This window comes from Silene latifolia, chromosome X (assembly GCF_048544455.1).
Source record: "Silene latifolia isolate original U9 population chromosome X, ASM4854445v1, whole genome shotgun sequence".
Taxonomy (NCBI): Eukaryota; Viridiplantae; Streptophyta; class Magnoliopsida; order Caryophyllales; family Caryophyllaceae; genus Silene; species Silene latifolia.
This window is the reverse complement of record NC_133537.1, coordinates 95632438-95645580: the sequence shown is the minus strand read 5'-3', so window position 1 is coordinate 95645580 and position 13143 is coordinate 95632438.

Here is a 13143-nt window from a genome sequence, read left to right as displayed (position 1 = left end):
AGGACATGGGAAGGGGCGCATCAGTCACTGCGTCTCTTGGAAGAGGCGCAGCACCTGCTGCGTCTGTTCCCAGGTGGTTTCCTCCTGCGGAAGAAAGATTTCCGTGTTTGGTTTATGGAATAACAGGATTATCTTATTTTCCTTAATATTTTGTATGAATATTACAGGAAATACTTTACCAAAGATTAAAAGATTCATAAAATATGGAATAGAAATATCCGGAACATTCCAGAACATTCTGACACAGGATTTAGCGGTTATCAGAAAATGAAGACGGTTTTAGGCCCGGACTCCAAATGTACTCCAATTACTGTCAAAACGACCGTATCGGCACGTGTATGACAACTAAGAGGTAGACATCAGTGTTTGAGCAATAACTTGACGATAAACTTACAAACTGTCACAAATCGTTCCGCGTACCAAACATGCGGCCCAATCATCACCGGGTGGTTTGCGGGAGGTGCAGAAACGAGGTATCTACATTGTCACCTACTGCGAACTCAATGTCTCTGCGGTGCAAATCAGCATAACTCTTCTGACGGTCTTGAGCTGCTCTCATCTTTTGCCGAATCATCTGGACCTGCTCAACCATATCCTAGACTAGCTGTGGCCCTAAAACCGCAGTCTCAGAACTATCATCCCAACAAACTGGACTTCGGCACTTCCGACCATACAAAGCCTCAAAAGGTGCCATCCCGATACTCAAATGATAACTTTTGTTATATGAAAACTCAATCAGGTCAAGCCTGTCTTCCCAGCTGCCCCAAAACTCCATGACACATGGTCTCAACATGTCCTCTAAATTCTTGATGGTTCGTTCTGTCTGACCATCGGTTGCCGGATGAAAAGCTGTACTCATCTTCAAGGTTGTACCCATCAACTCCTGCAGTTCTTGCCAAAACTTGGATATGGACCTCGCATCACGATCAGAAACGATATCCTTGGGTATACCATGTAACCGTACCACATGCCTCCTGTAACCCAATGCCAGCTGCATCTTAGACCAGGTATCTTTCATAGGAACAAAGTGAGATGACTTGGTTAACCGATCAACAATCACCCAGATCATGTTATTACCTTGCTGTGACCTAGGCAATCCCACAATGAAGTCCATGGAGATGGACTCCCACTTCCACTTGGGTACCTCCAAGGACTGAATCTTACCCTGTGGTCTCCTCTGCTCACCTTTGACCCTCTGGCAGGTCAAACATCTAGCCACAAACTCAGCTACATCCCTCTTCATGTTTGGCCACCAGAAAGTCTTCTTAAGGTCTTTATAAAGCTTGTCACCACCCAGGTGAACCGAATAAGGAGTGCAATTAACCTCCGTCAAGATCACTTTCCTCAACTCTAAATCCTTAGGAACACCCCATCTCCCATCAAAATGGACACTCCCATCTGTATGGATAGAAAACCTGAAAACTGTTCCACTCTCCACCCTGGACTTCCATTCCTGAATCTTAGGATCAAGCTCCTGTTTACTCTTGATATTCTCATATAACTCTGGCTCGATCGTCAAATCCCCAATGGTATCTCCCTTCCTTAACATAAAGATCCTCATCCTAGATACCTCATCCGTCAGCTTCAGCAAGGACATGGCCGTACATAGCGAATGAACGCTCTTCCTGCTCAAGGCATCTGCAACAACATTAGCCTTACCCTCATGATAGATGATCTCCATATCATAATCTCCGATCAGCTCCATCCACCGTCTCTGTCGCATGTTCAGCTCCTTCTGAGTGTAGATATATTTTAAGCTCTTATGATCAGAAAACACCTTAAAGGTTGCTCCATAAAGGTAGTGCCTCCAAATCTTAAGAGCGAAAATGACTACACACAGCTCCAGATCATGAGTAGGGTAGTTCTCCTCATATGGCTTTAGCTGCCTCGAAGTATAAGCTATGACCTTCCCTGCCTGCATCAAAACACAACCAAGACGATTCTTTGAAGCATCGGTATACACCTCAAAGTTCTCGCATCCATCTGGCAAAGCTAGAATAGGAGCTGTGGTAAAGCGTTCCTTTAAGGTCTGAAACGCCATCTCACAACTCTCATCACAAACAAATATGGTCTCTTTCTGCATCAAGGCTGTCATAGGCCGCGCTATAGTTGAGAAGTCTTTCACAAACCTCCTGTAATAGCCGGCAAGACCTAAGAAACTCTGAATCTCAGCAACATTCTTCGGTGATTCCCACTTGGTCACGGCCTCAATCTTACTAGGATCCACAGACACCCCCTTCTTAGATATCACATGACCCAGAAAAGCCACCTCCTCCAACCAGAACTCCAACTTAGATAGCTTGGCATAGAGTTGATTCTCTCTCAGAGTCTGCAAAACCATCCTCAAGTGTTCCTCATGTTCTTCCTTAGTGTCTTGGAGTAGACTAAGATGTCATCGATGAAAACAACCACAAACCTGTCCAATAACGGTATAAAGATCTGGTTCATCAAATCTATGAAAGCTCCTGGTGCATTGGTCAACCCAAAAGGCATCACCACATACTCATAATGACTATAACGAGATCGGAACGCTGTCTTTGGGATATCCTCATCTGCTATCCTCAGTTGATGATAGCCTGACCTCAGTGCAATCTTGGAAAACACACCCGCTCCACTTAGCTGATCAAGCAAGTCATTGATCCTAGGCAAAGGATACTTATTTTTCATTGTGACGCGATTGAGCTCTCTATAATCAATGCACAGTCTCATACTCCCATCTGTCTTCTTCATAAACAGCACTGGGGCTCCCCACGGTGACACACTAGGCCTGATATAAACCTTGCTTAGCAACTCATGTATCTGTTTCTTCAACTCAACTAACTCTTTAGGTGCCATACGGTAAGGTGCTTTAGATATAGGACCTGTTCCTGGTTTAAGCTCCACTTTGAAATCAACATCCCTCTTGGGCGGCAAACTCGGTATCTCCTCAGGAAAGACATCATTAAACTCCTCCACCACAGGTATCTCAGCAGCTGTCTGCGGCTCTACTCGGCGATCTCTCACATGACAGAGAATCAAAGGACACTTTTTCCTCAAACATGACTTTAAAGTCATGACAGCTATGAACTTACACTTAGGTTTCACCACAAACCCTCAATAGGACACCCTAACCCCCTTAGGACCCTTTAAGGACACTTTATTTTGTCGACAATCCATCTTAGCATCATACTTACCCAGCCAATCCATCCCAACAATCACCTTAAACCCGTCCATAGGAAACTCTAACAGGTCTACCGGTAAATCTACCCCTCCAACCACCATAGACACACCCTTATACAACTTGAGACATGACACAGACTCCCCAGAAGGTATGAACACATCATCTTTTACAACCTCAAACTTCCCTAAACCCATGGATAAGGCATGACTCTTGGACAAAAAAGAATGTGTAGCCCCCGAATCAAACAAAACAAAGGATGGTACATTATGAACAAGAAAGGTATTGGTGACTACATGTACATCATCCTGTGCTTCCTGTTTATCCATCATGAAGAGCTTTCCATTGCTTTTCTGCCCTCCTCCCTGAACCGAAGCATTGGAGGTGCTCGGCTTAGCTGCTGAATCCTGGGTGTCACTGTTGTTCTGCGCTGATAAGATCCACCACCACTGCGATTATAGCTGCCCTGGTTACTCTGTCCCCCTCTGTTGCCCCATGATCCACTCGGTCGGTTACTAGCAAAGCTTTGAGTCGGCCCCTGAGAGAAATTCTCCTGATGAGCTCCTGGACCAGTGCAGGGCCTGTAACTCGTGCATTCCCGCCTACTGTGGCCTACACCACCACAATTGAAGCATGTAAGGCTGGAGTTATCACTCAGACTCCAACCTCCAGTCTTTCCCCAGCCACGAGATCCCCCTGAGAAACCAGCTCCACCAGAAAAAGCCTTAGCATGGTTGAAGTTTCCCTTCTTGTTGCCCGACTGACTGTTGCCTCCATTGTCGGCCTTCCTCTTTTTAGCAGCAGTCCTCTCATTAATCTCTCTTGAGAGAGAGATATACCATTCTCTCAGCTTGGCCCGCTCTTAGGTATACTTCCTTAAGGTCGGTAGCAACCCCAGCTGACATACGGCTCACGATCTTGGCAGATAAACCCCTCTCAAAACGGAGAGCCAAACCTCTCAGTCCCAACTGCATGTCCTCAACATAGCGAGATAACTCTAGGAAACGATGATAGTACTCGGTGACTGTCATCTCCTCCGACATGGTGAAGGAATCAAACTCAGATCTCATCTTGTGTCGGATATGCTCCGGCACAAACTGCTCTCTCATAGCGCTCTTCAACCCTGACCACGGGATAACTCCCAAACCCTCAGCCTGGTAATAAGCTCTAGCATCTTCCTTGACGTTTTGCCAGCACACTGCGGCTTCACCTCTCAGGTAGTATACTACCTGCTCAACGATCATGTCTTCGGGACACTTAACCATTTCCATGAGACTTTGAATCTCACGGTGCCACTTCTCGAGCAGCTTTGGTTCCCCAACCCCTTCATATGTGGGAGGGTTGAAGCGGGCAATGATGATGCTTAGCTAAGTAGCATCCACCGGCTTCTCATTCCCTTTTCCCACATTCCTAAGAGCCTCAAGGAGAGCCTCTTGTTGCTCAATCATACGAGCAACCTCATCAACTGTCATCTCAGAAGCTTGAATCTATGCGACAGTTCTTTTGGGCGGCATTTTGAGCTGATAAGAGACAAGGAAGCGTAAGCACAAAAGCATACGGCTCAAAACATAAAAATTCTCCGCCAAAGGAACACTCGGCCGAGTACTAGACAGTACTCGGTCGAGTAACGACTACTCGGTCGAGTATCCCCGATACTCGGTCGAGTTGTCGACTCCAGTATCCGACCTCAAATTCATAAAACGCATACTCGGTCGAGTATACACGACACTCGGCCGAGTACGCTCTACTCGGTCGAGTACGCCTAAGTACTCGGTCGAGTAAACACATCTAGTAGCCTCTGCTACCTACTGCCAATCTACACTCGGTCGAGTGCCTAGTTACTCGGCCGAGTACTCCCTACTCGGTCAAGTACCCGCCCTGCTCGGCCGAGTCATGCCAAAGACGATCAAAACATTACAAGGTCTCTATCATGCTTTCTATCCCAATCATCAAACATATAACGACAGTAATTTTAATGCCACATTATAAACACATAATCATGCCAATCATTCACATGCCAAATCCGACTCACCGAATCCACCTACCCGTCCTTCTACTACTTTCCCGTTCACCATATTTACGAATTCCACATACAATTTTCCGACCATCACTTATTATCACCATGAACCTTCGCATACATGCACAAACATGACACAACTCTCAACACGCTCCCCCATGTGACCGGCTCGAGTTAGTGAGGGCCAAATTGCGACTCCGGGACGTCTCCCAAGTCTTTGCGGTAGCTCCAAAGAACTCTCCCCGTGTTCATTTTATTTAGACTCCCTAAATTCATCATGTTCATTTATTTTAGGTGTCAGAATCTTCGTCTCTGATAAAACTTCGTAACACCCCCTCATACCAAGGTGCCTTACCAGGACCACCCTACCTCGGTTGCCCGAGGCTAGTATATATCAAAAGCGTCTGAACTGAGCACATTTATTAAAATACCATATCGTGTAAAAGTTTACATTCAACCAAATCCAAAACTGATTCAATAAAATAAATCCAAGGTCTAACAACTATGAAAACATAACTAAGACTCGACTGTGATACTACGACTGGTGATGACAACTCTCCCATGACTGCCCCAAGCTCACCAATAGCAATACCTGTCAAGCCTGCTCACCATCCCCGAATGGATCACATCAGATTCCACAAACAACAACGGGGTCAGTATTACTCAATCAATATAAGACAAAGAAATAAGGTAACCAGCTGATCATCCTCCACCCCCAGTCTCCCGATCTCACACAGTAACCGACTACACACCGAGGTGTGTAGCCCTGCCAGATTACCCATCGCAACAGGTAATCCTCGCTGCCAGTGGGTGACCGCAGCCCAGCCCACCTAGTCCAGCTCATCAATGATCGACTAACAATCCCTGTCCCTTAATGTGCACATCCCCTCCCGTGCCGGGTTCCACGGAGGACGAACTAGGGTGTGAAGCCACTCCCGCAAGTGACTCTACCACAATCACAACACACACAGCATCACAGCCGTCACAACATCTCCCCACCAACACCGTCACAACAACGCCCGTACACCGATGATCAGCAGATAACAACAATCACAACACAATCATGTCTTAATCAATTAACAGTAAACTGAGTAGGGAAACCCTACCTCGTCGCAAAGCATGTAAGACCTCCATACACAGCCACACACGACTCCAATAAGCATCCTAACAATGATAACAACAGAAAGGCAGTACGAAACCGAACAACAACGGCAAAGAACAGTAAACTGAGTAGAAAAACCCTACCCTAGCAATCAACGGCAGTACAAAACCGAACAATCAGAAAGGCTCCTCTATGAAGTCTTCTCCTATATAATAACCACATAACACAATTACACATTTCACAATCCCCCCTTATTTCCCAAATTCCATACACACAGTACCCCAAAAGAATATAAATAACATGGGAATAATACTTACCAACAATAGAGTGAGAGATTACACGCAAGGACCACGACGATTGCACACACAATGAGATTATGGAATGATTTGGGGAGTGATTAGAGTATGATTAGGGAAATCGTAAAGTGATTAGGGTAGAAATGACGTTTTAGAAACTGACTTTGAATATAAAATAACCCGAAACACTCCCATATCAAAACGCTGAATTAATACTCGCCAGACCGGATACTCGACCGAGTAAAGTGTATACTCGGCCGAGTATCCTCTACTCGGTCAAGTATTCACTATACTCGGCCGAGTATTCCTCGGCAGAACCAAAACAGACTACACCATCAGCACTACTCGGCCGAGTAGGCTCTACTCGGTCGAGTATTCAACTTAAGAAAATCCGTAGTATTACAGTATGTGTTGTATGTTGGTGAAGATTTGGCAATTGTGGCAATGTTTGACGTAGTTTTTGCAATCGCCTTCCATGGTGGACCAATAGTAGTCTAACCGCGTGATTTTTCGGGCCAGCATCATTGCGCTCATGTGAGGGCCGCATTCTCCGTCGTGGACCTCTCCCATGACTTTTTTTGGCTTTGTGGTGATCAATGCAAAGGAGAAGAATCCCTTGGGGTGTTCTTTTGTATAATTGTTCTTGGTTTATGATGTATTATGATGCAAGTAAACGGATGGCTCTTTGTCCTCTTGTACCAGAGTTGGGAGGGAATTCGTTTTTGATTTTGTAGTTGAGGATGGCTTGGTACCAAGGTTCGACATGGTTTTCCTCGTCGTTGATGATGGCACGGATGTGAGCTGGCTCGCTCCTTCTCTCGACCCATAGGGGCATCGATGTTATGTCGTCGGGTATATTGACGAGCGCGACAATTTTTGCTAAAGCATCAGAGAATTGATTTTCCTCCAGTGGCAAGTGGAAGTAGTCGACATGGTCGAAGAATTCGGCCTCTTAATTGATTTTTGCTTGGTAGGGTGCTAAGCTATCGGTTCGGATTTTCCATGATCCGGACACCTGATTGATGATGAGTGAGGAATCGCCGTGGACCTTCAACTTTTTGATGCCAAGTGTTATGGCTGCTTCCAGGCCGATGAGGCATGCTTCATACTCGGCGGCATTGTTGTTGACGGCAAATCCTAGCTTGATTGAGATCAGAACATGTTCCCCTTCTGGTGATATTAGAAGGATTCCTACCTCGAAGCCTCTCAGGTTTGATGCACCGTCGAAGTATAGGTCCCATGCGTCAGTGTTGGCACAAAGGATGTCTTCGTCAGGGAGTGACCATGTGTCGGTCGTCGGATCCTCGTTGACGGGATTTCCTGATAGGAAATCAACTATTTCCCTTCCCTTGATAACCTTGATGAGTACAAAATTGAGGTCAAATTCGGATAGCATGTGTGTCCACCTAGATAGCCTTCCAATTAGCAAGGGCTTTTCGAAGATGTATTTGACCGGGTCCATCTTGGAGTAGATGTGAATCGTGTAGCTGAGCATATAATGTCGTAGCTTCTTTGTCGATCAAACTAGGGCAAGGAATGTCTTTTCCAGTTGGGTGTATCTTATTTCGTATTCAATGAACTTTTTGCTGATGTAGTAGATGGCTCATTCTTCGCCGTCGACAGTTTGTGCTAGCATTGCTTCCATGGCTATCGGTGATAGTCAGGTATAGGGATAAGGGAATTCCCTGCTGAGGTGGCATGAGGACAGGAGGTTTGGATAGGATTTCCTTTATCCTGTCAAAGGCCTTTTGGCAATCGTCGTCCCAATCGGTGTGATCGGAGGCACGGAGCTTCTTGAAGATTGGTTCACAAATCATGGTGAGCTTGGCTATGAAGCGGCTGATGTATTGGATTTGACCGAGAAATCCCCGCATCTCCTTCTCGTTCTTAGGCCAAGGCATTTGTTGAAGAGCTTTTATTTTGGTAGGATCAATTTCGATGCCCCTTTTGCTGACGACGTGTCCCAAGAGTTTTTCGGAGGTGACCCCGAATGCACATTTCTAAGGCTTTAGTCTCATGTTGTATTTTCGAACGGGAGCGAAGAATTTCCGAAGGGCGCTGATGTGGCCGTCCTGCTCTTTTGATTTGACGATCATGACTTCGACGTATACCTCCATTTCCTTGTGCATCATGTCGTGTAGGAGAGTGGTGGCGATTCTTTGATAGGTTGCTTTGACATTGATTAGACCGAAGGGCATGACAGTGTAGCAATATGTACCCCATTGTGTAGTGAATGCAGTCTTGTGCATGTCTTCCTCAGCCATTTTGATCTGGTTGTACCTAGCATACCCGTCCATGAATGATAAGAGGGCGTGCTTGGCGGTGTTATCCACCAAGATGTCAACACGTGGCAGAGGGAAGTCGTCTTTTGGTCTTGCCTTGTTCAGGTCCCTGAAGTCGACGCAAACCCGAATTCTCCCGTCTTTCATGGGTACGGGGACTATGTTGGCTACCCAGTCAGAGTATTCGGAAACTTTGATGAATCCGGCTTTGAATTGTTTGTTTACCTCTTCCTTGATTTTCAGGGCGCATACGGCGCAACTTCTGGTTCACGGGTTTAGCTCCCGGTTCAATGGGTATCCTGTGCTCTGCAATCTCTTTGTCAATCCTAGGCATGTCTTTGTAGGACCTTGCAAATACGTCCTTCTACTCGTGTAAGAGGTCGATGAACTGCTGTCTTTTCGAGGCTCAAGGGTGGTCCCTATCCTAAGTTCTTGAGGTGTATTGTCGGTCCCTACGTTGATGGGTTTGGTCTCCTCAATGATGGGTGTCCTATCTTCTCGTTTGTCAAGTTCTTTGGCTAGGCGAGGTGGGTAGCCACTCAAGCCAAATTCCTCATATTCATTTAGAATTGCATTACAATTAAATTTAGACGAGTCGTAAACAAACTTAGCGTTCATTAAGTCGACCCGAGCGAAAAGCTCTGATAGGACAGACATCTTATGGGCAGTCAGAGGCGACACAGTAGAGCAGGTGGCCCCTGGAACAAGCTCCAGGTTGCTACCTTTTGCAGGAGTGGGGGTGACCCTAGTTGACTCAGCCTCTGAGGCAGCCACAAGTTTGTGATAAAACCGTGGAAAAGGGACTTTGACCGGGACATCAGGAGTGCTAGGAGCTAAGATAGACTCTAACTAAAGTTTGTCATCGGACTCAGACTTAGACTCCTGTTCACTTCCCTCTTTGAACGTGGGGCCTTCTCCAGTTGTTATCTTGAGAATGCAGCCTTGACGATCGCTCCACTTGACAGTCTTCCTCCAGCATTGATTAACTTTCTCTGGGTCAGCATTAGAGATTAAGGCAGTGGGATCGAACTGGTTGTCTTAGAGAGCGATGTTGATGATGTCCTTATAGTTGACGTGTTTGATATTGTCTTCTCCGAAGAGGAGAATCTCGGCTTGCCCGTCTAGGCAAGGGGTTGATTCAGATTTGGTTGACGCAGCTTGGTGTTGTCGGGGATGAAGTAGCAGTTTTGAAAGACCTCTACACCCGGGTGCTTGACCTTTGCTACGGGGTCGTAGATTAGCTCAGGAAAGTCGTTGTAGAGCTCGGACTCTCCCTCGGGGATGAAGTATCCATTGAGAGTCAAGTGGTAGGGGTGGAAGATGACTCCTTGCTTTTTGCGCTTTCGTACTAGGAGACCCATTTCCTGGATGTCTTCCTCGGTCGGTTTATAACCTAGCCCGAAGGGGATGTTGGGGACCTTGGCCTATTTCATGGGAGGCAAGGTGCTCTTCAGTGGGTTGAGAGGTAGGCCCGGGAAATAACCCTCGCGCATCAAGATGCGGTTGACCGTGAGGTTCGAGAACGGGTCACAATCAAAGGGTGTTAATTTGTTGGTTAGGGCATTCACAACTTGGAATCCCCACATTTTGTTGTCGTCCTCCTCAATGACTTGAGAGGCTATTCCCTTCTTCATGATAGCTTTGATCGGGGATGAAGAAATTGTGATTGTTTTCCCGTTGAACGGGACCCTGATTTTTCTGATGAAGGGTGGAAGTGACGGCCTTGGCCGCATGAATCCAGGGGCGTGCCAGAAGCATGTTGAAGGAGGCGTCGATATCGACCACCTGAAAACTGGCTTGTCTTTCTAGGGGTCATGTTGTAATGATCAAGGTGATGAGCCCTGCGACCTTACGACGAGTGCCGTCATAGGCGCGTACTCCTTGATTAGTTGGGACCAGGTCAGCTTCCTTGATACCCAGTTTATGGGCCGTCTTAAGGGGAATGACATTGACTGCAGATCCATCATCCACTAAGACCATAGGTACGTTCTTCTTCAGCCACTGCATAGTTATGTACAGGGCCAAGTTATGGTTGGCTCCGAACGGGGGGATATCTTTCTCGGAGAAGAGGACCGGGTTGCCCGAGTCAGAGACATCTTTGGTCAGGTGTGCTACCACTTCTTCAGGAGAGGAGGTATAGGGAACTGTCAACTTCCTCAAGGCTTGTAGCAAAGCCTGCCGATGTTCGAAGGATGTGATAATCAGTTGCCAAATGGATATTTCGGCCTTGTCTTTTTGTAGTTGCTTACGGATCGAGTTCTCGGGAACCCTGGGTTGAACGTCCACGTCCGGGACGATTTGGTCATTTGTTGTCAGATTATTTGTTGAATTGTTCGGATTCTGGTAGGGGCGTCCGGATCCGGTAAGGTGACCGATCTCTTTTGCTCGTTTCCCCTTTCCCGAAATAATTTTGACATCCTCCACATCGTCTCTCCAGATACCGTTGATTTCGGGTCGTGAGGGTATCTTGGAGGGGTATTCCTTGGCGGATAATTTTTGTAGGGGAAGTTTTTATGGGGGTAGTTTTTGTGGGGTTGATTATTGTGTGGTTGATTATCGTGGGATTGATTATTGTGGGATGCATGCCAGAATGGTCGCGGGAGAAATCCTTTCTGGAAATGGGAGTTTTGGGTGCTTGGAGGACCCTCCCTTTGGCGTGGTGTTGGTGTTGGCGGGTTGAATACCAGCCGATAGTAGGCGTCCTCAAGTCGGGTGATCCCTTCTGAGAGACTGGCTATGGCTTCTTCAACTTGCTGAAACATGGTGAGCATGGTTGCACCGCTGTATACGAACATCCCGTCCAGGTGTCCTTTTCCAAGCCGTTCACCTCGTCTTCAATAGGCAGGATGAGGTGTGAGCAATCCAGAGCTGGCTTGTCATTGGAGATGGCGTGGATTCCCAAGGGGTTTGTCTTGTTATTTGGTTTTGTTGGCGGAGGTAAAGGTAATTCTCCTTTCTCGATCATATCTTGAATGGCGTGTTTTAGCTTAAAGCAAGCTTCTGTGTCATGACCTTTGCTCTGCTGGTATTGGCATTAGGCGTTGGGATTCCAGAATCGGGTTTTCTTTGCTTTAGACAGGTCCAGAGTGGGCCCGATTTGCTGTAGATTCCCTTGGTCCATGAGCCTTTTTAGGGCGCTGGCATAGGCTAGGTAGCACGAAAACGGACACGGACACTGACACGGACACGACACGGACACGTGACACAGCATCCCATGAAATATAGGACATGGGATACGTTATTTAAATTTAATAAAATATTATATTATAGTCATAAAAGTTCGATTTTTTTTTGTATAAGTATTTGATAATAAATTTAGATAAGTGATGGTAAAACTTGGCTTTGAATATAACTCATTTTCATTTCTCACCCAAACCCATCTTCTAATCAATCTCTTTCGACAACTCATTTTTTGTCTAAATAACATCATTCACCCCAAATGATGTCCAAATACCAAGGACACGGGTCGGACACGTGCCCAAATACCATGGACACGCGTCGAACACGTGCCCAAATAAAAGCAGAAGGTTAGACACGGCTTTATAGGAATCCGACACATTTAGGTGTGTGTCCGATTAGTGTCGGTGTCGGACACGGGACATCTGATTATGAGGAGTGTCCGTGCTACCTAGGGCATAGGTTGTTCCCAAGTTGGTGAATGCCCTTTCAGGACGCTCAGTTTTCTTTGTAGTTGGTTCGAGGATGTTGACCTCATCGATTTTGTTTGTCTAACCGTAGGGACGAGATCCGGTTGATGTAGACCCCTGGTAGCCTCTACATGTGGTTTTGTCTAGAACGCCCTAGCGTAGGTCGTCTTCAATGCGGGCTCTGAGGATTTGCAGATCATGGAAGGTTTTGATGTTTTGATACCTCAGCAGATTGGCATAAACTGGACGGAGGTTGTTGACAAACTTCTCCACCAGGGTTGATTCACTCGGCTTACTGACCAATTGGGTACTTACCCTCCTCCAACGGGTTAGGAATTCGGTGAATCCCTCTTTGTCATTCTGGGTCAAGACCTCAAGAGTGCGGGTGTTGGCCTGAATTTCGACGTTGTCGGCGTATTGTTTACAACGGCGACTTCGTCCCAAGTGGTAATGCTCTTTGGGTCGAGGGAATAATACCAAACTACCAAGGGAGGGGAATCGGTTCCAGGGATGATGGAAAGCTCCGGGTAAAGAGTTCTTATTTGACCCCTTTGATGGACATGTAATCCTTGAAGGCCCGAATGTGATTGAGTGGGTAATCCACTCCCTTGAACTTAGGTACATCAGTTAAGGTAAAGTTGT